Source organism: Heptranchias perlo, chromosome 1, assembly GCF_035084215.1.
Source record: "Heptranchias perlo isolate sHepPer1 chromosome 1, sHepPer1.hap1, whole genome shotgun sequence".
In the NCBI taxonomy this organism is placed as follows: Eukaryota; Metazoa; Chordata; class Chondrichthyes; order Hexanchiformes; family Hexanchidae; genus Heptranchias; species Heptranchias perlo.
Genome location: NC_090325.1, coordinates 50,157,370 through 50,184,014, shown reverse-complemented (window position 1 = coordinate 50,184,014; position 26,645 = coordinate 50,157,370).

The window sequence follows — 26,645 nt, the reverse complement described above, 5'->3', positions numbered from 1 at the left end:
TCGCTCTCTGTTTGTAGGACCAATGTGCAAAAATTACTCTGGTCACTATTTGTAGTGACATTGTAAATGCATTTGTAAAGTTTCCTCTGTTTGGTATTTCTATTAAAATGACATAGTAAAATAGTAACAATTTTAAGGCAGGAAAAGACCTTCAGTCCATGTAGCCCACCTATCCACAGTATTCACTACTCCTGCCCCCACAGAAACTCCCCCAGAAAATTTCCCAGGTCATTTTTGGCGTGGCCTCGGGTGGTCCCTTTAAGAACCACTGGTCAGGCCACTCGACAGGTGGTATAACAGGGCCTAGCATGCAAGGCGCACGCTCCCCCCATTTGTACTTGACAATGGCAATTAGGGCCCTACAACAGGCATAGGACCCTGATTTGCATATTTAAACATCCTCCTGCCTGTTTTGGATGGGAGTGCTGGGCAACCATTTAAAGGCCTACCTGACTATTGAATCTGGAAGCCTTGGGTGTCAAGGGTGGCCAAGGTGCTCACCCGATTTTCCTCTGCCGGTCGCCTCCTTGCGCTATGCAATTCTGCTTAGAGTGGTTAACTCCAAACTCTCTGTGCACCTACCCCCTTCTAAGCTTGAACCCGTGTCCCTGGTTTTAGAATCCGTGGTACTCTAAAATGTATTATTAGGGTTCAATTTATCTCTTCCTTTAAGAATGCTGAGTACTTGAATAATATCTCCCATGAGTCATCTCTTCTCCAGATTAAACAATCCCGGATTGTTCAACCTCTCCTCATAGCTCAAATGCAGTAAACTAGGAATCAGTTTGGTTCCCCTTTTCTGTGCTGCTTCTAAAGCCTGGATATCCTTACCATAGTGCATCAACCAGAATTGTACACAGTATTCCAGATGTGGCCATACCAGTGTGTTGTACAGACTGTTACGTTGAGGCTAAAGCTAACAGTCAAATTTATTTGCAAGTAAAAAAATCACAGCAAGGCAATGATACTGCAAATGCTTTGAAAATAATCAAGATTTAATCCGCCCACAAGAGTTTAAATATCTTCTTCGGAACAAGTATCTTACACAGTCCAATAATCTACAAGACTTTTGGAGGACACAGATTTTCATTGGAGAGATGATGTACCTACTCACTTAACAGAGTCTGAAAGCTGAATTCTGTACCTGAACATTGAACTAAGGATGACTAGTAATGATAATTGTGGCCTCTTTTCCTCTCCCCTCACTCCCAATAGTATTCTTCCCTCACTTAGGAGCTTGCCACTTGGAGCCTAGCAGGAAACAGTAAGTTGTTGCAGGCTCCTGTCTGAGCTTAAAGGGGCAATGTTTCAGCACATGAACAGAAGAAGTGCTTTGTGGGGCAATTTCAGTGATCTCCAAATCAGCTATTTTTAAGCCCTCAACATGAACAGTTTGGAAATGCTTGGTATGTGATTACTGATCAGTTTATTTTTGATAGAAACAGGATTCTTCCGAGCCCTAAACAAGCCACTACACTACAGATTAGAAAATTCTCACCAACTGAAATGAAAATCAATTGAAATAATTTTGTAGAACAAATTGAGGGCCTGTATAGATGTATATATGAGGTTTGTGTTCCAGTCTTCCGATAATGTTCCACTCCAAATGCAGAGAAGTTGGGCTTTTAGCTCTGAACAAGCCAGCATTTGCTATGTTCCCTTGTACTTATTAATTACCTCAGTCATTCACTAAGTGCAAATCCACTTTTGTGTACTTTACTTTTTCCCTTATAATAAAGATGGGTATAGGTGAAGCTTAAGACACGACAAATTCATGTTGCCAACCCACAAATTACCAGATTTATTGAATCCAATTTTTCAACTTGCCATGACCTCTGACTTGTTATTCCAGTAGCTTTCTTGTGAAAGCAGTTTGTGTATGCTACAGTTTGTGGAACTGGTGTTTAGCGCAAATTCATTATTAAGCTATTGCAAAGCCTCTTTTTGTTGGTGGCTATAAATATATCTTGGCATATATTTGAGTAACCAATTAGCTGGCCGCTTTTTCAGTGCAAGTAAGGTTTTGCAGCAGGAACAATGGCAACAATTTAATACACTGAGTTGGCACTGGTGTAAACAAATGGGCCTTGGGAGAGGGGAACTCCATCCAAAATACAAATGCCAGATGGGACTAGATGGTTCAATGAGTTACATAATGACATTTTACCTCTGGACCTGAGTTTGAATCCAACCCAGAGTGATGGAATGAAAGCTTCCCCTGTCTGCCGACTGTAAAGCCTGTTTGTGAAATGAGTTTAGGGAGTTTCAATCAAGTCCCTACTGGGCATGGGCCCACAGCACAAAAATGTCCCTAACTGGCACTAAATTAGCTATTTATTCAAAAAAGCTACAGGGTGGCAAGAAAGGAAAATGGAAAAAGTGGCACAGAGAAGTGCTAATCCCTTCCTGATCAATGGTTGGTATTGGGTTTTCTGCAGCTGATGGGGTTGAAGAGGCTCTGTGGGGTAGAGTTGCTGGGTGGAGTATTCCTGCAGGAAAGGAACCCACACCTTTTGGTAGCTTCCTAGTTGAGAATTGTTCATCACTTGCTCAGATTGGCAAATTTCTCAGATCACAGGACATTATGGGTAAGGAAGGCCATTCAGCCCATGTTAGTTCATCTATCCAGAAAGACCTTGAAGTCCCCCTATTGGGTCTTAATGATTCGGGTTATCACTTCCACTACTCTATATGGAAGTCTGTTCCATGTATTGAACACTCTTTGTGTGAAGATGAACTTTGTGATATCCATCCTAAATTTGCCTTTTACTAGTTTGAAACTGTGTCCCTTGTACTACCCACACAATTTAGATTATTAATTAATTTTACGCATTTACTGTTGGTTATCTCATATACTTCTGTAAGAACACCTCTCATACGCCTTATCCTGTGCAATCCAGCCAGGAGACAAACAGTCCAAATACAATCAGCTGCTTAGAACTGAATCAGTAGTCACAGATAGCACTTTTCACAAGGAATCCTTGCAAGACAGCCTAACTGAACAATGCATATTAATTTATCACCAGACAGAAAGTCCGCAGGATGGATAGTGTCACTGTATGTACTCCCTAAAATACAACATCTCAAGGCTACATCTCTCCTTACAGGACCAGATGCCACATAACAGAAAGGAATAAACTACAACAATAACAACTTGCATTTATATAGCACCTTTAACGTAGTAAACCTTCCCAAGGCACTTCACAGTAGCGTTATCAAACAAAATTTGACACCAAGCCACATAGGGAGATTTTAGGATAGGTGACCTGTCACCTGAGGCAGAGAGGTTTAGGGAGGAAATTTCAGAGCTTACGGCCTAGGCAATGAAGGCACGGCTGTCAATGATGGAGCGATTAAAATTGGGGATGCGCAAGAGGCCAGAATTGGAGGAGCGCAGAGATATTGGAGGGTTGTAGGGTGTGACAGAGATAGGGAGGGGTGAGGCCATGGAGGATTTTGAAAACAAGGATGAGAATTTTAAAATCGATGCATTGCTGGATCGGGAGCCAATGTAGGTCAGCGAACATAGGGGTGATGGGTGAACGGGACTTGGCGCGAATTAGGATATGGGCAGCAGAGTTTTGGATGAGCTCAAGTTTACGGAAGCTGCAAGTTGGTAGGCTGGCCAGGAGAGCATTGGAATATTCTAGTCTAAAGGTAACAAAGTCACAGATGTGGGTTTCAGCAGCAAATGAGCTGAGGCAGGAGTGGAGACGGGCGATGTTCCGGAGGTGAAGTAGATGGTCTTGGTGATGGAGAGGATAAGTAGTCAGAAGCTCATCTCAGGGTCAAATAGGACGCCATGAGTGTTGCAAACTGTCTGGTTCAGCCTCAGACTGTGGCCAGGGAGAGGGATGGAGTCAGTGTCTAGGGAACGGAGTTTGTAGCAGGGACCGAAGACAATTACTTTGGTTTTCCCAATATTTAGTTGGAGGAAATTTCTGCTCATCCAGTACTGGATATCAGACAAGCAGTGTGACAAATCAGAGACAGTGGAAGGGTCGAGAGAGGTGGTGGTGAGGTAGAGCTGGGTGTAGTCAGCGTACATGTGGAATCTGACGTTGTGTTTTCGGATGATGTCGCCGAGGGGCAGCATGTAGATGAGAGATAGGAGGGGGGCAAGAATAGATCCTGGGGCACACCGGAGGTAACGGTGTGGGAACGGGAAGAGAAGCCATTGCAGGTGATTCTCTGGCTACGACTGGATAGATAAGAATGGAACCAGCCGAGGGCAGTCCCACCCAGCTGGACAACGGAGGAGAGGCGTTGGAGGAGGATGGTGTGGTCAACCATGTCAAAGGCTATAGACAGGTCAAGAAGGATGAGGAGGGATAGTTTACCATGGTCACAGTCATATAGGAGGTCATTTGTGACTTTGATAAGGGTTATTTCAGTGCTGTGACAGGGGTGGAAACCTGTTTGGAGGGGTTCAAACATGGAGTTGCGGGAAAGATGGGCACGGATTAGAGCCAAAGGTTCCAGACACTACTGCCTGGATGTTCCTCATGTTACTGGCTCGAGTTTGTGTAACCTAGCCATAGAAAAATAAGGAAAATGAGTTGAGGAGGCTTTCCTCGAAATTCCATCCCAAAAAGTGCCCATCATTAATTTGGTCCATTACATCTGCCAGAAACTTTGGTGGCTTATCCTGAACCTGCCCCACCTCATAAATGCTAGTGGGTGAACATGGCTTTCTTCTCCCTGGGACTTTCCTGCGTTTCCACCATCCCCAGGAAACAACGCTACCATGAAGGTGGTGTTGTTAGGACCAGTACATAGTCACAGAGGCAGGAGACCACAATGGAGCCCATTACTGAAGCATATTTTAAAATCTGTAGGTATTTTGAAATCTGGTTGGCATAACATTGAATATAACCTGAGTAGCTGCAACCATTTCATGGTCGTCAGGTGGGTGGTTTGGAACTTTTCCACTGAAGCCTTTAAGGACTAAGGTGACACTCATCTCTGTTAAGCTGATGTCCTAAAAAGACCTGCTTATGGCTACAATCTCTTGCACTTGCAAGGGTAGCGTGCCACTGGGAGAAAAAACTCTTGTATGCAGGCATCAGAGGGCACTGCACAATGTCATTATCCTGAGAGACAACAGCATCTACAGTTACCACTCCTGTCAGTCCACTGGCACTGGGGATTCACTCTACGGGGCCAACGGTTGGCAGGAGAGCATACTGAATAGTCCCAATTAAGTCTTAAAAGCTTTGAACGATGGTGTTGAGGGTATCGGTAAAAAGAAAATTCTTGAAAACAAGATGGGACGAGAGGATTGCCAATTTATATATGATGGTCAAAAGATGGCAGAGGTATTTAATAAGTACTTCACATCAGTCTTTACTGAAGAGAAGGATATCAGGCAGAAGGTGAATCCTGAAGTGGTTGAGAGCAAGGTGAGAACTATTATGATGGATAAAAGGAAAATTTAGATAAGTTAGTTAAGCCAAAAAAGACAAAGCGTCAGGGCCTGACGGGATAATCCTAGGATTCTAAGGGCAAAGAGTGAGGAAGTTGCTGAGGACCTAGAAATTATATTTCAGGGCTCTAGTGAGTGTGGATGTGAGCAGGAGGACTGGAGAGTGGCCAATGTAATACCCATATTTAGAAAGGGAGACTGAGCTAACCAGGCTAATTACAGGCTGGTTACATTAATATCTGTGGTAGGGCAAATTTTAATGTCTTTAATTAAGGATGAAATTATAAGTGTAATTTCATTACCAGATAAAGAGAAAATAGAAGTAGCCAGCACAGATTTTAATAGAAACAATCGTGCTTGACAAACCTCATAAAATTCTTTGAGGAAGTAACAAACATGGTAGATGGGGAAAGACAGTGGATGTAGCGCATGTGGACTTTAGAAAAGCCTTTGACAAGGTACCACAGGCAAGGTTATTAGAGAAGATTGAGGGGTATGGAAGTAGTGAGAGGATAGCAAATTAGAAAAAGTTGGTTAGAAGGTAGAAAACAATAGGAGTTAAGGGCTGTTTTTCCAGAGTGGTTGGAAGTGGGTACTGGTGTCCCTCAGGGCTCAGTTCTTGGAGCCATTTCTATTCTCTGTGTATTTCAATGATTTGGATATAGGCCTAGAGGCAGTAGTGTCAAAATTTGCAGATGATATGCCAGAATTATTATGTGTGCCACCTGGAGGTAAGTGGAACTGGCACAAGTGTCAAATCCCTCACCCCCAATACTGCAGAGCAGTGCTGGCAAAAGTGCAGTGACTTCACCAGAGCAAGCAAGGCAACACACTGGATGCTCCTTTTCTTCCTTGCTCACTCTCTTCCTTGTGGAGCAGATTGCAAAGTATTTTAGTCATCTGCTCAGCCTAACTATACTTCTCCTTGATGGTTTTGTGGCTTCTTTGTTGTGACATGGACCGTTTATTGGATTCAGTTTCACCTTTGATTGCGGTCAGCCATTGCTATCAGTCACAGGATCAGTCGAGTCTCTTGAGAGTCAGATGACAGAAAAATATGCCAGGAATGACTTACAGTAGAAGCAAAATTGTGTTAATTTCTACTTGTTTTCATCCAATTAAATTTTGGGAAAACCGAAGCCATTGTCTTTGGGCTCGCCACAAACTCTGTTCCCTGGCCACCGACTCCATCCCTCTCCTTGGCCACTGTGAAGCTGAACCAGACTGTTTGCAACCTTGGCATCCTATTTGACCCTGAGATGTGCTTCCGATCCCTTATCATCTCCGTCTCCAAGACCGCCTACTTCCACCTCCGTAACATCGTCCATCTCTGCCCCTGTCTGAACACATTTGCTGCTGAAACCCTCATCCATGCCTTTTCTACCTCTAGACTGGACTACTCCAATGCTCTCTTGGCTGGCCTCCCAACTTGCAGCCTCCATAAACTTGAGCTCATCCAAAACTCTGCTGCCCATATCCTAATTCGCACCAAGTCCCATTTACCTATCACCCCTATGCTCATTGAGCTACATTAGATCCCAGTTCGGCAATGCCTCAATTTTAAAACTCTCATCCTTGTTTTCAAATCCTTCCATGACCTCGCCTCTCCCTATCTCTGTCACCTCCTTCAGCCCTACAACTCTCCGAGATCTCTGCGCTCCTCCAATTCTGGTCTCTTGCGTAGTCCCGATTTTCATTGCTCCACCATTGGCGACCGTGCCTCAGCTGCCTAGGCCCTAAGCTCTGAAATTCCCTCCCTAAACATCTCCACCTCTCTCCTCCTTTAAGGCACTCCTTAAAACCTACCTCTTTGACCAAGCTTTAACTCACCTATCCTAATATCTCTTTATGTGGCTCGGTGTCAAATTTTGTTTGATAATCGCTCCTGAGAAGCGCCTTGCGACATTTTACTACGTTAAAGGCGCTATATAAATGTTGTTGTTAATAAATCGGTTTAAAAGAAACACAAGTCCATGCCCAGTTACATAATAAATACCCTTTTGAGGTCCTGGGTGTATTTATGGCAATCCTGTGTAGTTTTTGGAATTTTAGAAATCTTGCTGGCTTTATAGGAACGAGAAAAGACATGGAAGCAGTGCAGGAAAGTGACTGGGGTAAGGATAACCAGATTGTGTCAGGAAGGGACAGATTGTACAAACAAAAGAGTGCACTAACAAATAGGGTCCGGGTAAGAAAAAAATGGTAGGACTAAGAAAAAGGTTCTGCTGGGAGAGTTTGAGCAGCTAGGGACTAAATTAAAAAGCAGAACCACAAAGGTAATAATCTCTCGGATTATTATCTGAGCCACGAGCAAATTGGCACAGGGTCAATAGGATCAGGGAGATGAATGCATGGCTCAAAGATTGGTGTGGGAGAAGTGGGGTTTGATTCGTGGGGCACTGGCACCAATACTGGGGAAAGAGAGAGCTGTTCCGTTGGGACGGACTACACCTGAACCATGCTGGGACCAGAGTTCTAGCAAATCGAATAACTAGGGTGGTAGATAGGGCTTTAAACTAAATAAGGCTGGGGGGGGGGGGGCGGGGGGGAGTGTCCCAGTGGAAAGAAATCTAGAATGCTAAAGAGAAAAGACAAGGAAGGAAGCAGTGCAGGAAAGTGATTGGGGTAAGGATAACCAGATTATGTCAGGAAGGGACAGAGCGTAAAACAAATGAGTGCACTAACAAATAGGGTTAGTGTACTCCAAAAAATGGTAATAAGAAAAATAGAGCCATATTACAAAAAAAATGTTAAGATGTCTAAAAATGTTAGAGACAAATCTAAAGGCACTGTATCTGAATGCATGAAACATTCATAATAAGGTAGACGAATTAACAATACAAATAGATGTAAACGGATATGATATAATTGCAATTACAGAGACATGGCTGCAGGGTGACCAAGGATGGGAGCTGAATATCCAAGGCTATTCGATATTTAGGAAGGACAGGCAAAAAGGAAAAGGAGGTGGGGTGGCGTTGTTAGTAAAGGATGAAATCAGAGCAATAGTGAGAAAAGATATTGGCTCAGAAAATCAAGATGTAGAATCAGTCTGGGTGGAGTTAAGAAGCATCAAAGGGCAGAAATCACTGGTGGGAGTTGTCAATAGGCCTCCAAACAGTAGTGGTAATGTAGGGGATGGGATCAAACAGGAAATGAGAGATGCATGTAACAAGGGTACTACAGTAACCATGGGTGACTTTAATCTACATATAGACTGGCCAAACCAAATTAGCAATAATACTGTGGAGGATGAATTCCTGGAGTGTCTACGAGATGGTTTTTTAGACCAGTATGTTAAGGAGCCAACCAAGGAACAAGGTATCCTAGATTGGGTATTGTGCAATCAGAAGGGGTTAATTAATAATCTTATTGTGCAGGTCCTTTAGGGAAGAGTGACCATAACATGATAGAATTCTTCATTAAGATGGAAAGTGAAGTAGTCCAATCCAAAACTAGGGTCTAAACAAAGGAAACTACGAAGGTATGAGGAGTGAGTTGGCTACGATAGATTGGGAAGCTTCATTAAAAAGCATGTCGGTGGATAGGCAATGGTTAACATTTAAGGAACAAATGCATGAATTGCAACAATTATACATTCCTTTCTGGCACAAAAACACAAAAGGAAAAGCGGCCCAACCATGGCTAACAAAAGAAATTAAGGATAGTATTAGATCCAAAGAGGAGTCATATAAAGTTGCCAGAAAAAGTAGCAAGCCTGAGGATTGGGAGCAGTTTAGAATTCAGCAAATAAGGACCAAGAGATTGATTAATAGGGGAAAAATAGAGTATGAGAGTAAACTTGCAAGGAACATAAAAGTGGACTGTAAAAGCTTTTATAAGTATGTAAAAGAAAAAGATTAGTGAAGACAAATGTAGGTCCCTTACAGTCAGAAACGGGAGAATTTATAATGGGGAACAAGGAAACGGCAGAGCAATTGAACAAATACTTTGGTTCTGTCTTCACGGAAGAGGACACAAATAACTTCGAGAAATGCAAGGGAACCAAGGGACTAGTGAGAAGGAGGAATCAAAGGAAATTAGTATTAGTAAAAAAATAGTGCTGGAGAAATTAATGGGACTGAAAGCCGATAAATCCCCAGGGCCTGATAATCAGCATCCCAGAGTACTAAAAGAGGTAGCCATGGAAATAATGGATGCATTGGTTGTCATCTTCCAAAATTCTATAGATTATGGAACAGTTCCTGCAGATTTGAGGGTGGCAAATGTAACCCCACCATTTAAAAAAGGAGGGAGAGAGAAAACAGGGAACTACAGACCGGTTGGCCTAATATCAGTAGTAGGGAAAATGCTAGAGTCTATTATAAAGGATGTGATAACAGGACAGTTAGGAAATATCAACAGGATTAGACAAAGTCAACATGGCTTTATGAAAGGGAAATCGTGTTTGACAAACCTACTGGAGTTTTTGGGGATGTAACTGGTAGAATAAATAAGGGAGAACCAGTGAATGTGGTTTATTTGGATTTTCAGAAGGCCTTTGATAAAGTCCCACATAAAAGGTTAGTGTGCAAAATTAAAGCACATGGGATTGGGGGTAATACACTGGCATGGATTGAAAATTGGTTAATAGACAGGAAACAGAGAGTAGGAATAAATGGGTCTTTTCCAGGGTGGCAGGCGGTGACTAGTGGGGTACCGCAGGGATCAGTGCTTGGGCCCCAGCTATTCACAATATATATCAATGATTTGGATGAGGGAACCAAATGTAATATTTCCAAGTTTGCTGACGACACAAAACTAGGTGGGATCGTGAGTTGTGAGGAGGATGCAAAGAGGCTTCATGGCGATTTAGACAAGTTGAGTGAGTGGGCAAATACATGGCAGATGCAGTATAATGTAAATAAATGTGAAGTTATCCACTTCGGAAGGAAAAACAGAAAGGCAGAGTATTATTTAAATGGTGCTAGATTGGGAAATGTTGATGTACAAAGGAACCTGGGTGTACTCGTACACCAGTCACTGAAAGCAAACATGCAAGTGCAGCAAGCAGTTTGGAAGGCAAATGGAATGTTGGCCTTCATTGCAAGAGGATTTGAGTACAGGAGCAAGGATGTCTTACTGCAGTTATGCAGGGCCTTGGTGAGACCACACCTGGAGTATTGTGTGCAGTTTTGGTCTCCTTACCTAAGAAGGGATATACTTGCCATAGAGGGAGTGCAGCGGAGGTTCACCAGACTGATTCCTGGGATGGCAAGACTGTCGTATGAGGAGAGATTGGGTCGACTCGGCCTGTATTCACTCGAGTTTAGAAGTATGAGAGGGGATCTTATTGAAACATATAAAATAATTCTGACAGGGGCTCGACAGACTGGATGCAGGGAAGATGTTTCCCCTGGCTGGGGGTTCCAGAACGCGGGTCACATTCTCAGGATACAGGGTAGGAATTTAGGACTGAGATGAGGAGAAATTTCTACATTCAGAGGGTGGTGAACCTATGGAATTCTCTACCATGGAAGGCTGTAGAGGCCAAGTCACTGAATATATTTAAGAAGGAGCTAGATAGATTTCTAGACACAAAATGCATCAAGGGGTATGGGGAGAGAGCGGATATATAGTATTGAGATAGAGGATCAGCCATGATCATATTGAACGGTGGTGCTGGCTCGAAGGGCCGAATGGCCTACTCTTGTTCCTATTTTCTATGTTTCTATATTTTCAACAATAATTTGCATTTACACAACATCTTTAATAAAGAAGTGTCCCAACATGCTTCACAGAGGCGTAATCAAAGAAACGGATGCAAAACCACAGAAGGACATATTAGGGTGACCAAAACTTCATCAAAGAAGTGGGTTTCAGGAGGGTCTTAAAAGAGCAAGAGGTGAAGAGGCGGAGGATTTAGAGAGGGAATTTCAGAGTGTGGGTTCTAGGTGGCTGAAGGCAAAGCCGCCAATTGTAGGGTGAAGGTCAAGGGGATACACAAGAGGCCCGAGTCAGAGGACAGAAAGTTTGTGGGGGGTGAGGGGAGGTGAGAGGGGGGTTGTAAGGCTGGAGGAGGTCACAGGGATAGGGAGATGCAAGGCCACGAAGGGATTTGAACAGCAGGATGAGAATTTTAAATTTAATACATTGAGGGTTTCAGGAGGGTCTTAAAAGAGCAAGAGGTGAAGAGGCAGAAGGATTTAGAGAGGGAGCCAAAGTAAGTCAGCAAGGACAGGGTGATGCGTTAGGATATGAGCAGCAGAGGTTTGGATGAGCTGAAAGGTAGATAATGGGAGGCCGGCCAAGAGTGCATTGGAATCATTGAGGCTAGAGGTCACAAAGATATCTTTAAAGGTTTCAGTGGCTGGTGGGTTGAGGTAAGGGTGGAGATGGGCAATGATGCAGAGGTGGAAGTAGGCGTTCTTTGTGATGGTGAGCACGTGGGGTCAGAAGTTCAGCTTGGGATCAAATAGGACATCAAGGTGGCGAACAGTCTGAGACATTGGCCGAGAAGGGGAATGGAATCCATGGCAAGTGTATGGAGTTTGCAGCAGAGACTCACTTTTATATCTGCCACTCTACTCAACCTGAAACCAGGGAGATGATGCTGACTGGGTTTAGGGTGTACTATTTAAAAACAAGAGCAAAAATTATTAGGAAGGTTGAGGATGACGTTGGAAGGGATTTTAATCTGAAGTAAAGTGACTAACTTCGCTGTGTCTACATTTGTGTTTACTTTTGTCTTTGTGCCCTTAAAAGGTGACTGCAGGCTACTGTAAGGCCCGAAAAACAATCTCTTGACGACAAGACAAAAGTGACGTTTCTGAAACTAGTTTCCTTTTCAATACGTCTTGTGTCTAAATATAAACCAGCCTTTAAATACAGCTGACGACTTCCTGCTTTCAGTTGCTTGCTTGCCTGCCTGCGCCTCTGGTATTCCCTGAGTAACAGAAGCAGAGCAGAGCAGAACACCGCACAGCCCGTCCCAGCCCTCGCACCCCACTGCTGCCTGTCCGACACAAGTGAAACAGTCCAGCCCCGAGAGGAGGCACAATGAAAACTCGACTGGGATCCTCTGCAAAACGGCCTGGACGCCGGGGGCCAGTCCCAGCCAAGGGTGAGTGTGCGGAGATCAGCCTGACTGACCCAGGGCGGACCGCGGACCCCGGACCCCGGCCAAACAATGAATTTGAGTTGAGTTGAAGTTGAAGTTGAGTTGGGCTGCCCTGGGTCGGAGCTGGACACCGGGGGAAATAAAACCCCAAGTGTTTCAGGTCGTACAGATATCTCTAATAGGGAAATAAAGTATCTCCAATAATAAGAGAAATGTCTATAATATTGAAACCAGGCGAGGGTCGATGCAGCTGATATTTTAACAGGGTTTTTTTGTAGCAGTCGGGTTAGTTGGTTATCTAGCCTTAAAAATGTGATTGATGTCTGGCAGAAACAGGGAATAACTAGCTGTTGTGTGTGTGTTTTTTTTCTCTCAGATCCAAAGGCTGTCAGGGAATGTGCCCTGGAGCTGAGAAATATTGGGGATCTGTTTAACTTCCTCCAGCTCATGTTAAACGCCGTCAGCAACGCGCTTCATCGCTCACCCGAGCGGCCGAGCCGAGGCTGTTGAAAACAACTCGAGTACGAACACCGTAAAATGGCAAAAAAAAAAGTGGTTTCAGCTTTCTTTACCAGCTCCCACTCCCTGGGCTTTCCTCACGGCAAGTTGCCGGGTGCAACGATCTGGGTGACCTTTGGAAGAATTCAAGTCTGGGCATGTCAGTAATCGAGGAAGGATCGCACTGTCTGTAAAGAGCGGCGCCACGGCTGTGGTTGTCACATGGGGAGAGGAAAACAAACTGTTTTTGAGGATCCGAGTTTATAAGATGAAGAATGAATTCCGGTGGGAGGATTAGACGCAAAACTACAAGCAAAGGGTGCGAAACGATGTAAAAGCACGATGGTTTGAGTTGCATGTTTGTAAAATTGCAATGGCTGAATTTTAAAATGTAAATTAAGCCTTAACTCAGCACGGTTTAAACAGAATCTTGTGCCCAATTCATAACTGGAATGTGTATATATCGGAACAGTTTGTTTCTGTATGAACAATGGTGAGAATTAGAAGATGAAAAAGCTGCAAATACGAGAAATATGAAATAAAACAGATAAAAACATGGGTTAAGGTTTCAAATGTAAACCCATGACAGACCTGTTGTGGATTTTCAGCAGTTTCTGTTTCATGTGAGATGTTTTATGCGTATTAAACGGTTTATAAAGAGTGTTTGAGGGACATTTGAATTTAATTGCTAAACTATGTTGGTACTAGTATGAAATGTTAGATAATTAGAGAGAAATGTAACTGCTCTGTCTTTGTATAACTATGATGTGGAGATGCCGGTGATGGACTGGGGTTGACAATTGTAAACAATTTTACAACACCAAGTTATAGTCCAGCAATTTTATTTTAAATTCACAAGCTTTCGGAGGCTTCCTCCTTCCTCAGGTGAACGATGTGAAAATGAAATCCTCGAAATGAAATCGCATTTATAATTCACAGAAAAATGCTTGGTGATTACAGACAGTTTTTTCAACTGCCCGTTGCCAAGGCAATCAGTGTGCAGACAGACAGGTGTTACCTGCCAGGTCTCACAGAATATACAAATCACCAAAAAAAAACAACAAACAAAAAAAAAACAGAGATAGAGAGGTAGAAACATAGAAAAGACAGCAACTGACCCGTTATATTAAAAACAGATAACATTTGTTCGCTGGTGGAGTAATGTGTAGCGTGACATGAACGCTACTCCACGTTACTCCACCAGCGAACAAATGTTATCTGTTTTTAATATAACGGGTCAGTTGCTGTCTTTTCTATGTTTCTACCTCTCTATCTCTTTTTTTTTGTTTGTTTTTTTTTGGTGATTTGTATATTCTGTGAGACCTGCCAGGTAACACCTGTCTGTCTGCACACTGATTGCCTTGGCAACGGGCAGTTGAAAAAACTGTCTGTACTCACCAAGCATTTTTCTGTGAATTATAAATGCGATTTCATTTCGAGGATTTCATTTTCACATCGTTCACCTGACGAAGGAGGAAGCCTCCGAAAGCTTGTGAATTTAAAATAAAATTGCTGGACTATAACTTGGTGTTGTAAAATTGTTTACATTTGTATAACTATGACAGCTATTGTTGAGGAAATCTATTGTAAACAAACTTTTAGGGGTTCATGGAGTCCTCAGTAAAAGTATTTTTTAATATTTCATTCTTTGTTAATGCCAAGTTATCGTTGTAACTTACACATGTATTTTTATTGTGAAAAAGCTTAACAATAATGCTGAGCTATTTGATACTGTAATTCTCGACAATTTGGATTATATGTTAAATAAATCCACAGTCATTGTACACCTGTTGTGGTCTGATTTGCACTATCACCTGCCTTTGCCCATACCTTACCCGCACTGCTACCAAAACCCTATCTATGCCTTTGTCACTTCTGGACTCGATGGGGGAAAATTTAACTTTTGCTGAAATGGGCATGATGTCAGCGGTGTGGCTGCTCTGCCTCAATTACAGACAAGGCCATCTCTGATCACTTCCTTCTATCCCTCAGCACTCACATCCTCAATTGTACAAAACCCCCATTCCCACTTGCCCATCACTCCCTTACCACAGTGGACTATTTTTTACCACTGTGCAAAGTTGACATGACCCAGGAATATTTGTTGGTAAAGGCAGGTCAGAGTGGTGTGGCGGTGCGTTTTATCTTTAAGATTCGAGAGCTGAATAGTTTATGGAAAACAAACCACTTGTGTAATGGCTGAACTAAAAACATAAAACAGTAATTCATTAATCCATCTACCCTACCCTTCCAAAGCTGCCATCAGATTTATTACTTGAGTGCAACTTAGTGGCACCTAGAGTGTTTGTGAATTATGTGACCAGAGCTTTACTTTTAATAAACCTATAGACCCTAATATATATCCTCTACTTAATTTAGTAGAATTATAGAATGTTACAGTGCAGAAACAGCCCACCAAGTCTGTGCCAGTGTTTTTCTCCACCTTATCTAATTCCACTCTCTGCTCACTCCCTAAGCCTTTAGAAAGGTTACAGCATGGAAGGAGGCCATTCAGCCCATCGAGGCCGTGCCGGCTTTATGCAAGAGCAATCCAGCTAGTTCCACTCCCCCGCCCTAGCCCCGTAGCCCTGCAATTTTTTTCCTTTCAAGTATTTATCCAGTTCCCTTTTGAAAGCCATGATTGAATCTGCTTCAACCATGCTCTCAGACAGTGCATTCCAGATCCTAACCACTCGCTGTGTAAAAAAGCTTTTCCTCATGTCACCTTTGGTTCTTTTGCCAATCACCTTAAACCTATGTCCTCTGGTTCGTGACCCTTCTGCCAATGGGAACATTTTCTCTCTATATACTCTGTCTAGACCCTTCATGATTTTGAATACCTCTATCAAATCTCCTCGCAACCGTCTCTGTTCTAAGGAGTAAAAATCCAGCATCTCCAGTCTATCCACGTAACTAAAGTCCCTCATCCCTGGAATCATTCTAGTGAATCTCTTCTGCACCCTCTCTAAGGCCTTCACATCTTTCCTAAAGTGCGGTGCCCAGAACTGGACACAATACAGATGTGGCCGAACCTGTGTTATATAAAGCTTCATCATGACTTCCTTGTGTTTGTACTCTACGCCTCTATTCATAAAGCCCAGGATCCTGTATGCTTTTTTAACAGCTTTCTCAACCTGGCCTGCCACCTTCAACGATTTGTGTACATATACTCCTCTTTATTAAGTAACTATCTAGTTCCCTAAGAATTTATGGACTCAGCATCACAATGGAATGTAAGTGTTTCATTTTTTTTAGGTCTGTTTTTGCAACATCAACTTCTGTCATACTACATGAAGGACAGCAGGGGACTGTTAAAGGCAAGTCACGTTTAATAAACGTAGGGTATATGGATTTTCAGAACTTGTTCGATACAGTGCCTCACATGGCTTGTTAGAAAATTTAAGGTGCATGGTATAAGAGGAAATATAGCAGCATGGACAGAGAGCTGGTTGATGTACTAGAAACAGAATTAGGGTAAATGGGTGTTGTTAGGGTAGGTAAGTGCTACTTGGACTGGAGAAGGGTAGGAAGTGATGTATCTGTTGGAAATGTTGTAGCCCAGTGGTCACTGCTGGGTTCACTTTGGTTCTGTGTTTATATAAATAGTTTTCACTTGGGTATAGGGAACACAATTTCAAAGTTGACACAAAAGTAGGAGGTTTGGCAGCAGCGAAGACAGCTGTAAAAGACTGCTGAAAGATATAGGTTAGCAGAATTGGTAGATAAGTGGCAGCTGCTGTTTAATGTCGATAAATGTGATGTAATACATAATACTGGAGATAGGCAGGGAGATGCGGCCTGTTAAAAGTGGCTTGGATTGAGGATTCTGGCTGTAGATAATGGGCAAATATCAGCAGTGTTTAAGATTCTCAAAATTCACAGATCCCCCAAAACCCTAAAGAAAAGGACTTTGGACTCTTTTCTAACCATTTCAGGGTGATGAAATATTGGGCCGACTCACACACGCGCCGCACCAGGAAGCATCAACCAGGGAAAAGTACTTTTCGAGGAATCCACGTCCTTTAAGGGACTCGCTTCCTCGTAGGGGCGACTGTAAGAATTCTGGGAATTCACCTTTTCCCTGAGTATGGAAAACTTTGGCCATTGACTAAAATCCTAAAATGGAAGGATAGGTGAGAGGTCACCAGATGAATCAACAACACATACAGTGGAATGTGGGAGAAGTACTGCTTCAGACATATCTCTATTTTAATGCAAAACCTACAGCAGGTGGTCAACACTCAGCACTAATTCGAAAGGCAGTAGGCCATTGAATGAGGCAACTGCTCCAGACATGGTGGGTCCATGTCTTTGTTTTAAAGCAAAACCGATCAACACCTAGGACATTGAATACAAAATGAAGCCTGTATACCAGGTGATCAGCAAATCGGAATTAAAACAATGACCCATCAGGAATGAGGGACCATCAAAAGCCATCAAAGATTCTTAAGGACTTTGTAAGAACTGTTTAAACAGACATGAAGTGCTTTTTTTAAGTGACGAAGACCATTGTAAGAGAGGGATATAGAAGTGGAAACTCGAAACCCCTCCCTCTCTCTCTGGCTCTTGCTGGTTCTGGTGTTCTGCTTCTCTTGTTCTGCCTGTCTCTGGAAGGAGAGCAGCTTCCAACGAACCCTACGTGAGAGAACCGGTCAGCCAGACCTGCAAGTGCAAAGGATTGTTCAGTTCAGTTCAGCCAGGAGTTCGACAGCTCGGGAGGCGACAGTTCAACAAGGTGAGGGGGCAACAGAGAGAAGGTCAGCAGCTCTAGAAGCAGGCTGACACACAAGAAGAAACCAGAGCCACAGCCCCAGTAACCATCAGACACCTTGCGGCAACAAGGGCCTTACGAAACAACCAACCGAATATTACCACCAACCAACAGCGTAATTTGGGCCACTGCGACCAAAGAAAAGCAACTCGGGAGAAAACCGAAGATCCGCAAAGTTTCCACTCTACGATCTATCCTGACTTACCTCTGGGTGAATTACTGTCAAGGATCCGTTTGGTGAGCATTATCTCTGGTCCTTTAGAGTCCAACTTAGCTAGTAAAGCGGGATTGGGAGGGGTGAGGTATCTTTCTCCTGTAATTTCCCTCATGTGTACCGAAGTGTTCCCCATTTTATTAGAGTGTTAAGATTGTTGTGTTGTATTTTCTCTCTTGAATAAAGATCAAAGTTTCTTGTACCAAAACCAGTTGTCTGCTGCACTTTGTCACAACCCCCAAATAAGTCCAAGGTCTAGAACCCAGGGAGTGGGAGCGATTCGAACCGCTCAGAAGTCAGAGGTGAAGCTGACACACACCACCACCCCCTACAGCAGGGTATAGAATTACTACTAGTTACAGGTAGGATGGCGGGGCATTACACCAATTACCGCCAGTTACATATAGACTATCAGTGAGTTATTGTATTACTGTTGACTATGAAGGGAATCTGAGTGTTACCAGTATTACTATTAGTTATCGCTGCAATTACAGTGAGTTACTATTAGTTACTGGTGAAATCAAAGTTCCTCCCAACTCTGGCTTTCCCTCTGTGAATCGCTCCCCCACCTTCGGTTTCTCCTCTTCACTTCCTGGTTCTCAGAATTTCTTGCACAACAGCTGCTGGCGCGAGAACAGAGTAAAGATACTCAACTACAGAGGAACCAACCTTTATAAGATACATTTAATAACATTTGCAGATGTCATGTGAGCAGATGTCACGTGATATGTCATGTGATCATACATCACTTGATCAAACCTCCAGGAATAACCCTAGATTGGACCTGTGCTTTCACTGGTCTATATGACTCAACTATTGACTTGTTAAACTGGCTGAGCCAGTAAATACAATCCTTGTCATGTTTTTCATTGTGGTTTTAGGCCATCACCTTCAGTACTCTGTGTATTCACTATTTCCAAAGAAACTGTGCACTAACAATGGCTCTTATTTCTTCCCTGTTTATCACAATGAAAGTTAAGGTCAATGTCAATGCCGGTAGTAGATATGGAATATAGTAGCCTTCCTCTATTTGAAGCTATATCATTGTGAGGTTATGCTTAAATCATAGAATCATAGAAATTTACAGCACAGAAGGAGGCCATTCAGCCCATCGTGTCTGTGTCGGCCAAAAAAGAGCCATCCAGCCTAATCCCTCTTTGCAGCTCTTGGTCAGTAGACTTGTAGGTTACAGCACTTCTTGTACCTATCCAAGTGCTTTTTAAATGTGATGAGGGTTTCTGCCTCTACCACCCTTTCAGGCAGTGAGTTCCAGACTCCCACCACCCTCTGGGTGAAACAAATTCTCCTCAGCTCCCCTCTAATTCTTCTACCAATTACTTTAAATCTATGCCCCCTAGTTATTGACCTCTCTGCTAAGGGAAACAGGTCCTCCCTATCCACGCTATCTAGGCCCCTCATAATTTTATACACCTCAATTAAATCTCCCCTCAGTCTCCTCTGTTCCAAAGAAAACAACCCCAGCCTATCCAATCTTTCCTCATAGCTCATATTCTCCAGCCCTGGCAACATCCTCGTAAATCTCCTCTGTACCCTCTTTAGTCCAATCACATCTTTCCTGTAATGTGGTGACCAGAACTGTACGCAGTACTCTAGCTGTGGCCTAACTAGTGTTTTATACATTTCTAGCATAACCTCCCAGCTCCTATATTCTATGCCTCGGCTAATGAAGGAAAGTATCCCGTATGCCTTCTTAACTGCCTTATCTACCTGTCCTGTGACCTTCAGGGATTTGTGGACATGCACTCCAAGGTCCCTCTGTTCCTCTAAACCACTCCATATCCTACCATTTATTGTGTATTCCCTTGCCTTGTTTGCCCTCCCCAAATGCATTACTTCACACTTCTCTGGATTGAATTCCATTTGCACTTTTCTGCCCACCTGACCAGTCCATTTATGTCTTCCTGCAGTCTACAGCTTTCCTCCTCACTATCAACCACATGGCCAATTTTTGTATCATCTGCAAACTTCTTAATCATGCCCCTTATTTAAGTCTAAATCATTGATATATACCACAAAAAGCAAGGGACCTTGTACTGAGCCCTGCAGAATCCCACTGGAAACAGCCTTCCAGTCACAAAAACACCTTTGCTTCCTGCCACTGAGCCAATTTTGGATCCAACTTGCCACTTTCCCTTGGATCCCATGGGCTTTTACTTTTCCGACCAGTCTGTCATGTAGGATCTTGTCAAAAGCCTTGCTAAAATCCATGTAGACTACATCAAATGCACTATCCTTATCGACCCTCCTTGTTACCGCCTCAAAAAATTCAATCAAGTTAGTCAGACACGACCTCCTCTTAACAAATCCATGCTGACTGTCCTTGATTAATCTGTGCCTTTCTACATGACGATTAATACTGTCCCTCAGAATCGATTCCAATAATTTGCCCACCACTGAGGTTAGGCTGATTGGCCTGTAATTACTCGGCCTATCCCTTTCTCCCTTTTCAAAACGACGGTACAATGTTAGCAGTCCTCCAATCCTCCGGCACTATGCCTGTAGAAAATGATGGTCAGAGCCTCCGCTATTTCCTCCCTTGCTTCTCTTAACAGCCTGGGATACATTTCATCCTGGCCTGGCGATTTATCTACTTTCAAAGATGCTAATTTGCATAATACTTCCTCCCTCACTATGTTTATCTCATCCAATATTTCACACTCCTCCTGCTTAACTACAATGTCTGCATTGTCCCCCTCTTTTGTGATGCAAAGTATTCATTAAGAATACTTTCATTAAGAACCATACCCAAAATAAGAGCTGCAACAATTGCAATTTAAGGGCATGTGATCAAATGCAAATGCCAATTAAATTTTGGATTAAATAAGAAATTCCTAACTGTTACTGTGTGCATGACATTCCATGCAGCAACTCAAGTTGAAGTTTACTTCAACAGCATTTATCCCCCTTAAGAACTCTACCACCAAAAAGGACAAGAGTAGGAATGTAATTGGAACATCATCACCTCCAAAGCCCCCTCCAAGCCACATACCATCCCGACTTGGACATATATCGCCGTTCCTTCATAGCGGCTGGGTCAAAATCCATCAATTCCCTGCTTTCCATCATTTTGGGAATGCCATCGCCAGAAGGACTGCAGCAGTTCATGGAGAAGGCACACCACCACCTACTCAGGGAAACTAAGGACAGGCAATAAATGCAGTGTTTCCAGCATTGCCCACATCCCAAGATCAAATTTTTTAAGAATCCCTCTCCTGTGTGTCCTGTAACCTGCAGCCATTTAGTGTGTACTGCCACTGCTTATTTCCCTCCTTAGCCTCATTTGTCCACATTAAATCACTCATAAATTGCCACCTACCAACTTATTTGGAGCCTTTTCTATTTTATCTGCCTCTTCCCTATTGTTTGAACCCCTCCCCCTCGCACACACACAATTTAGTTTACATCTGCAAATTTAGCTTTGTTTCTGTGCCCAAATCTAAACCATTTCTTTACACAGTAAACAGCAATGGCCGGGCACTGATCCTTTTGACACCCTGCTGACACGTCATTTCCATTTCAATGCAGCCCATTGTCAACTACTTTTTCTGTTCAGCTATTTCTCCATCCACCTCGAGAAGCTAAGTATCGCGAAGCTAGGGAATTAGGGGGAAAACTCTCCAGTGGCTGGAGTCATACCTCGCACAAAGGAAGGTGGTAGTGGTCGTTGAAGGCCAATCATCTCAGCCTCAGGGCATTGCTGCAGGAGTTCCTCAGGGCAGTGTCCTAGGCCCATCCATCTTCAGCTGCTTCATCAATGACCTTCCCTCCATCATAAGGTCAGAAAAGGGGATGTTCGGTGATGATTGCACAGTGTTCAGTTCCATTCGCAACCCCTCAGATAATGAAGCAGTCCGAGTCCGCATGCAGCAAGGCCTGGACAATATCCAGGCTTGGGCTCATAAGTGGCAAGTAACATTCGCGCCAGACAAGTGCCAGACAATGACCATCTCCAACAAGAAAGAGTCTAACCACCTCCCCTTGACATTCAACAGCATTACCATCGCCGAATCCCCCATCATCAACATCCTGGGGGTCACCATTGACCAGAAACTTAACTGGACCAGCCATATAAATACTATGGCTACAAGAGCAGGTCAGAGGCTGGGTATTCTGCGGCGAGTGACTCACCTCCTGACTCCCCAAAGCCTTTCCACCATCTACAAGGCACAAGTCAGGAGTGTGATGAAATACTCTCCACTTGCCTGGATGAGTGCAGCTCCAACAACACTCAAGAAGCTCGACACCATCCAGGACAAAGCAGCCCGCTTGATTGGCAACCCATCCACCATCCTAAACATTCACTCCCTTCACCACTGGTGCACAGTGGCTGCAGTGTGTACCATCTACAAGATGCACTGCAGCAACTCGCCATGGCTTCTTCGACAGCACCTCCCAAACCCGCTACCTCCACCACCTAGAAGGACAAGAGCAGCAGGTACATGGGAACAACACCAACTGCACGTTCCCCTCCAAATCACACACCATCCCGACTTGGAAATATATCGCCGTTCCTTCATCGTCGCTGGGTCAAAATCCTGGAACTCCCTTCCTAACAGCACTGTGGGAGAACCGTCACCACACGGACTGCAGCGGTTCAAGAAGCCGCTCACCACCACCTTCTCAAGGGCAATTAGGGATAGGCAATAAATGTCGGCCTCGCCAGCAACGCCCACATCCCATGAGTGAATATATATAAAAAAAAACACCTCGCTGAAATCTAAATTGAGCGACAGAATTTCACCAACATATTATACTGAAAACCATAGTCTAGAGGGTTTCAGCTGTGGCTCAGAGGGTAGCACTCTCACCTCTGAATCAAAAGGTTGTGGGTTTAGGTCCCACTCCAGAGACTTGTGCACAAAATCTAGGTGGATACTTCATTACAGTACTGAGTGAGCACTACACTATTGGGAGGTGTTGACTTTCGCATGAGATGTTAAACCAAGGCCCTGCCTGTCCTCTCAGGTGGATGTAAAAGATCTCACAACACTATTCAAAAATAAGTAGGAGCAATTTCCCCAGTGCCCTGGCCAACATTTATCCCTCAAACAACAGATTATCTGGTCATTATCTCATTGCTGTTTGTGGGACCTTGCTGGTTGCAAATTGGCTGCTGCTTTTCCTACATTACATCAGTGACTACACTTAAAAAGAACTTCATTGGCTGTAAAGCGCTTTGGGACTTCTTGAGATGGTGAAAGGCTCTATATAAATCCAAGTCCTTCTGTTTCAAGGCAGTAACGTGCCTCAGGCTGTATATAGTCTTTACATGACTAATACACATAACATTCATTGCATGTGTAGGTATTAATTTGAAACATTTTTCCAGTGATGAAAAAAGTCTTATGACAAGACCACACCCATCAACGTGATGTTGAGTGAAGTTGCGATGTTTCCCGGAAAGGTTCGCACGTTAGCTCTCTGTTGTAATTCCCCATCCATCTAACCACTCTTGCTCGGAGGGAATTTCCGCAACGTAGAATGCATATAAATACTGGCCTCAGGTTAAAAGCACCATTCAATCTCAGCCCGCAGTCTGTAGCAGAAGTGAACATCGACTCCTGTTTCTGCAGTTGGATTGCAGGAACTCGACTGATTCGTATCACATCGATTGGAACGGGTAGCAAAAACTGATGAAACCATTTACGTGGACAACTGTGAAAAGATCGGAGCGTCAGGATTTGCCGGCAGGTGAGCGTACTTTACATTTAAGAAAGATTCAAATATAATCGTGTATCTGATACTGACGACGCCAGTATTGGCAATGATGTGGAGATGCCGGTGATGGACTGGGGTGGACAAATGTAAGGAATCTTACAACACCAGGTTATAGTCCAAAAGTTTTATTTGAAAATCACAAGCTTTCGGAGATTATCTCCTTCATCAGGTGAGTGAGTGAAAGGTTCTCAAATCGCATATCTTATATTAGGCTGGGACAGCATCACAGCAATCAAAGGTGTTGTTGGTGTTCAGACAGGTTAGCCACGGAAAACAGTACATCCCAGTATACTGAATACACAATGGGTCAGATTACACAGACAAAGAGAGAAAGAGACCCGAAACGCAGAGAGAGAGAGAGAATGTCCAGTTGTATTAAAAACAGATAACTTTTTTTTCCTGCTGGTGGGGTTACGTGTAGCGTGACATGAACCCAAGATCCCGGTTGAGGCCCTCCTCATGGGTGCAGAACTTGGCTATCAATTTCTGCTCGACGATTTTGCATTGTCATGTGTCTCGAAGGCCGCCTTGGAGAACGCTTACCCGAAGATCGGTGGCTGAATGTCCTTGACTGCTGAAGTGTTCCTCGACTGGGAGGGAACCCTCCTGTCTGGCGATTGTTGCGCGGTGTCCGTTCATCCGTTGTCGCAGCGTCTGCATGGTCTCGCCAATGTACCATGCTCTGGGGCATCCTTTCCTGCAACGTATGAGGTAGACAACGTTGGCCGAGTCACAGGAGTATGAACCATGTACCTGGTGGGTGGTGCCATCTCGTGTGATGGTGGTATCTGTGTCGATGATCTGGCATGTCTTGCAGAGGTTGCCGTGGCAGGGTTGTGTGGTGTCGTGGACGCTGTTCTCCTGAAAGCTGGGTAATTTGCTGCGAACGATGGTCTGTTTGAGGTTGGGTGGCTGCTTGAAGGCGAGTAGTGGAGGCGTGGGGATGGCCTTAGCGAGGTGTTCATCGTCATCGATGACATGTTGAAGGCTGCGGAGTACATGGCGTAGTTTCTCCGCTCCGGGGAAGCACTGGACGACAAAGGGTACTCTGTTGGTTGCGTCCCGTGTTTGTCTTCTGAGGAGGTCTATGCGATTCTTCGCTGTGGCCCGTCGGAACTGTCGATCGACAAGTTGAGGGTCATATCCTGTTCTTACGAGGGCGTCATTCAGCCTCTGTAGGTGTCCATCGCGTTCCTCCTTGTCTGAGCAGGGCAAATACAGACCAGACCTTTGCTTTGCCTTCTGCAGTCTAAATTGTTCAGGCTTTTTTCTCAAGATTTAAAAGTAAGTTTTACTCTGCACCTGACCTGCACTACACCTGACTTGTTTGATACCAATAATGAGTAACAAAAGTAGAAAAAATGCTCAAATCTTCGTGCTGAAATCCCTAATTTTAACAAGCAAAATAAAAATCAAAAATATAGATTAATTTAGGCTGAAGTTTTATGTTTTAGAGTCAAATATTATAACAATAATGTGTTTATTCCAGATCCAAAAGTCATAAAGGAGCTGGCACTGGAGCTGAGGAAGATGGGAGACCTCTTTCACCTGACATATTTAATACTCAATAATCTCCAATCTGAACAAAGTTACAAGAAAAAATGTGGAGAAATCAAGAAAAAATGAAGCAATGGCTTAAAAAGGACTTTTCAGGACTTATTTCTTGGAAAATGATAGCGGATGGCGTCATTCTTGAAGATGGAGAGCGAGGGACAATCAGATTCCTGGCACCTTCAAGCCATGCCAGTGTGAGGAGGCAGGGGAGAGACAACATCAGACAAGCTCCAGACCTGCAAGTGGCTCCAGAGAAAAATCAGATCAAACAGTTCGGGCCATGAGAGGCACCTGAAATAAAGATACCCTTTTACAACTTACTTTTAAATAGTGAAACGTTGCAGGCGATTGTAAAATGGAGTCAATTGCAACATTTGTGGGGCATGGGCTCAAAATGCATTAAAAAGTTTGTGTGGAATCCTGTGTTGAGTCTCTGAAATGACCCAGGAGACTATAAAATTGAATACCATATTCAGCATGTTGTAAAATTCATACATTTGAGAGTTGAATGAATAAGTGAAAGAAATTAGGACTGTTCATGTATGTTGGAACTGATTTTAAAATACTAAAGCATCTATGTATTAACATATAAAATGCAAAAGCTGCAGGGTCCTCATAATGTTTCACATAATTTATATAACACTTGTATAATCTTTCCGTTTATCTCCCTGCCACATCATAGCAATTGCAATTTAAATTAGTTTACCTAAAGTACAATAATTTGATGATTATTGATTTTGGCATGAAGCTGCCTTCATAACTTTCAAATTGTCGATGCATTAACTTACCTAAAAAACAAAATACACGATTCCTGAGATTACCTTACACCCTCCTGCCTTGTATTAAAACACGCTGTAAGGGACATCATCTGTCTTAAGTACAGTCTTCACAGGTTCACATTTCACTTCTCAGTCGTTATTGAATACATCATTGCTGTTGTCTAAAACAAAAGCAACATACTGTGGATGCTGGAAATCTGAAATAAAAAACAGAAAATGTTGGTACCCACTCAGCAGGTCAGGCAGCATCTGTGGAGAGAGAAACAGAGTTAACGTTTCAGATCTGGTTCTGATGAAAGGTCATCAACCTGAAACATTAACTCTGTTTCTGAGTGTTTCCAGCATTTTAGTTTCCTTGTTCGCCTCCCCTGCTCTCTGCACCAGACCATAAGACCATAAGAGACCATAAGAGATAGGAGCAGGAGTAGGCCATTCGGCCCCTCGAACCTGCTCCGCCATTTAATGAGATCATGGCTGATCTGATTTTTACCTCAACTCCACTTTCCTGCCTTTTCCCCATATCCTTTGACTCCCTTGCTGATCAAAAATTTGTCTAACTCAGCCTTGAATGTATTCAATGACTCAGCCTCCACAGCTTTTTGGGG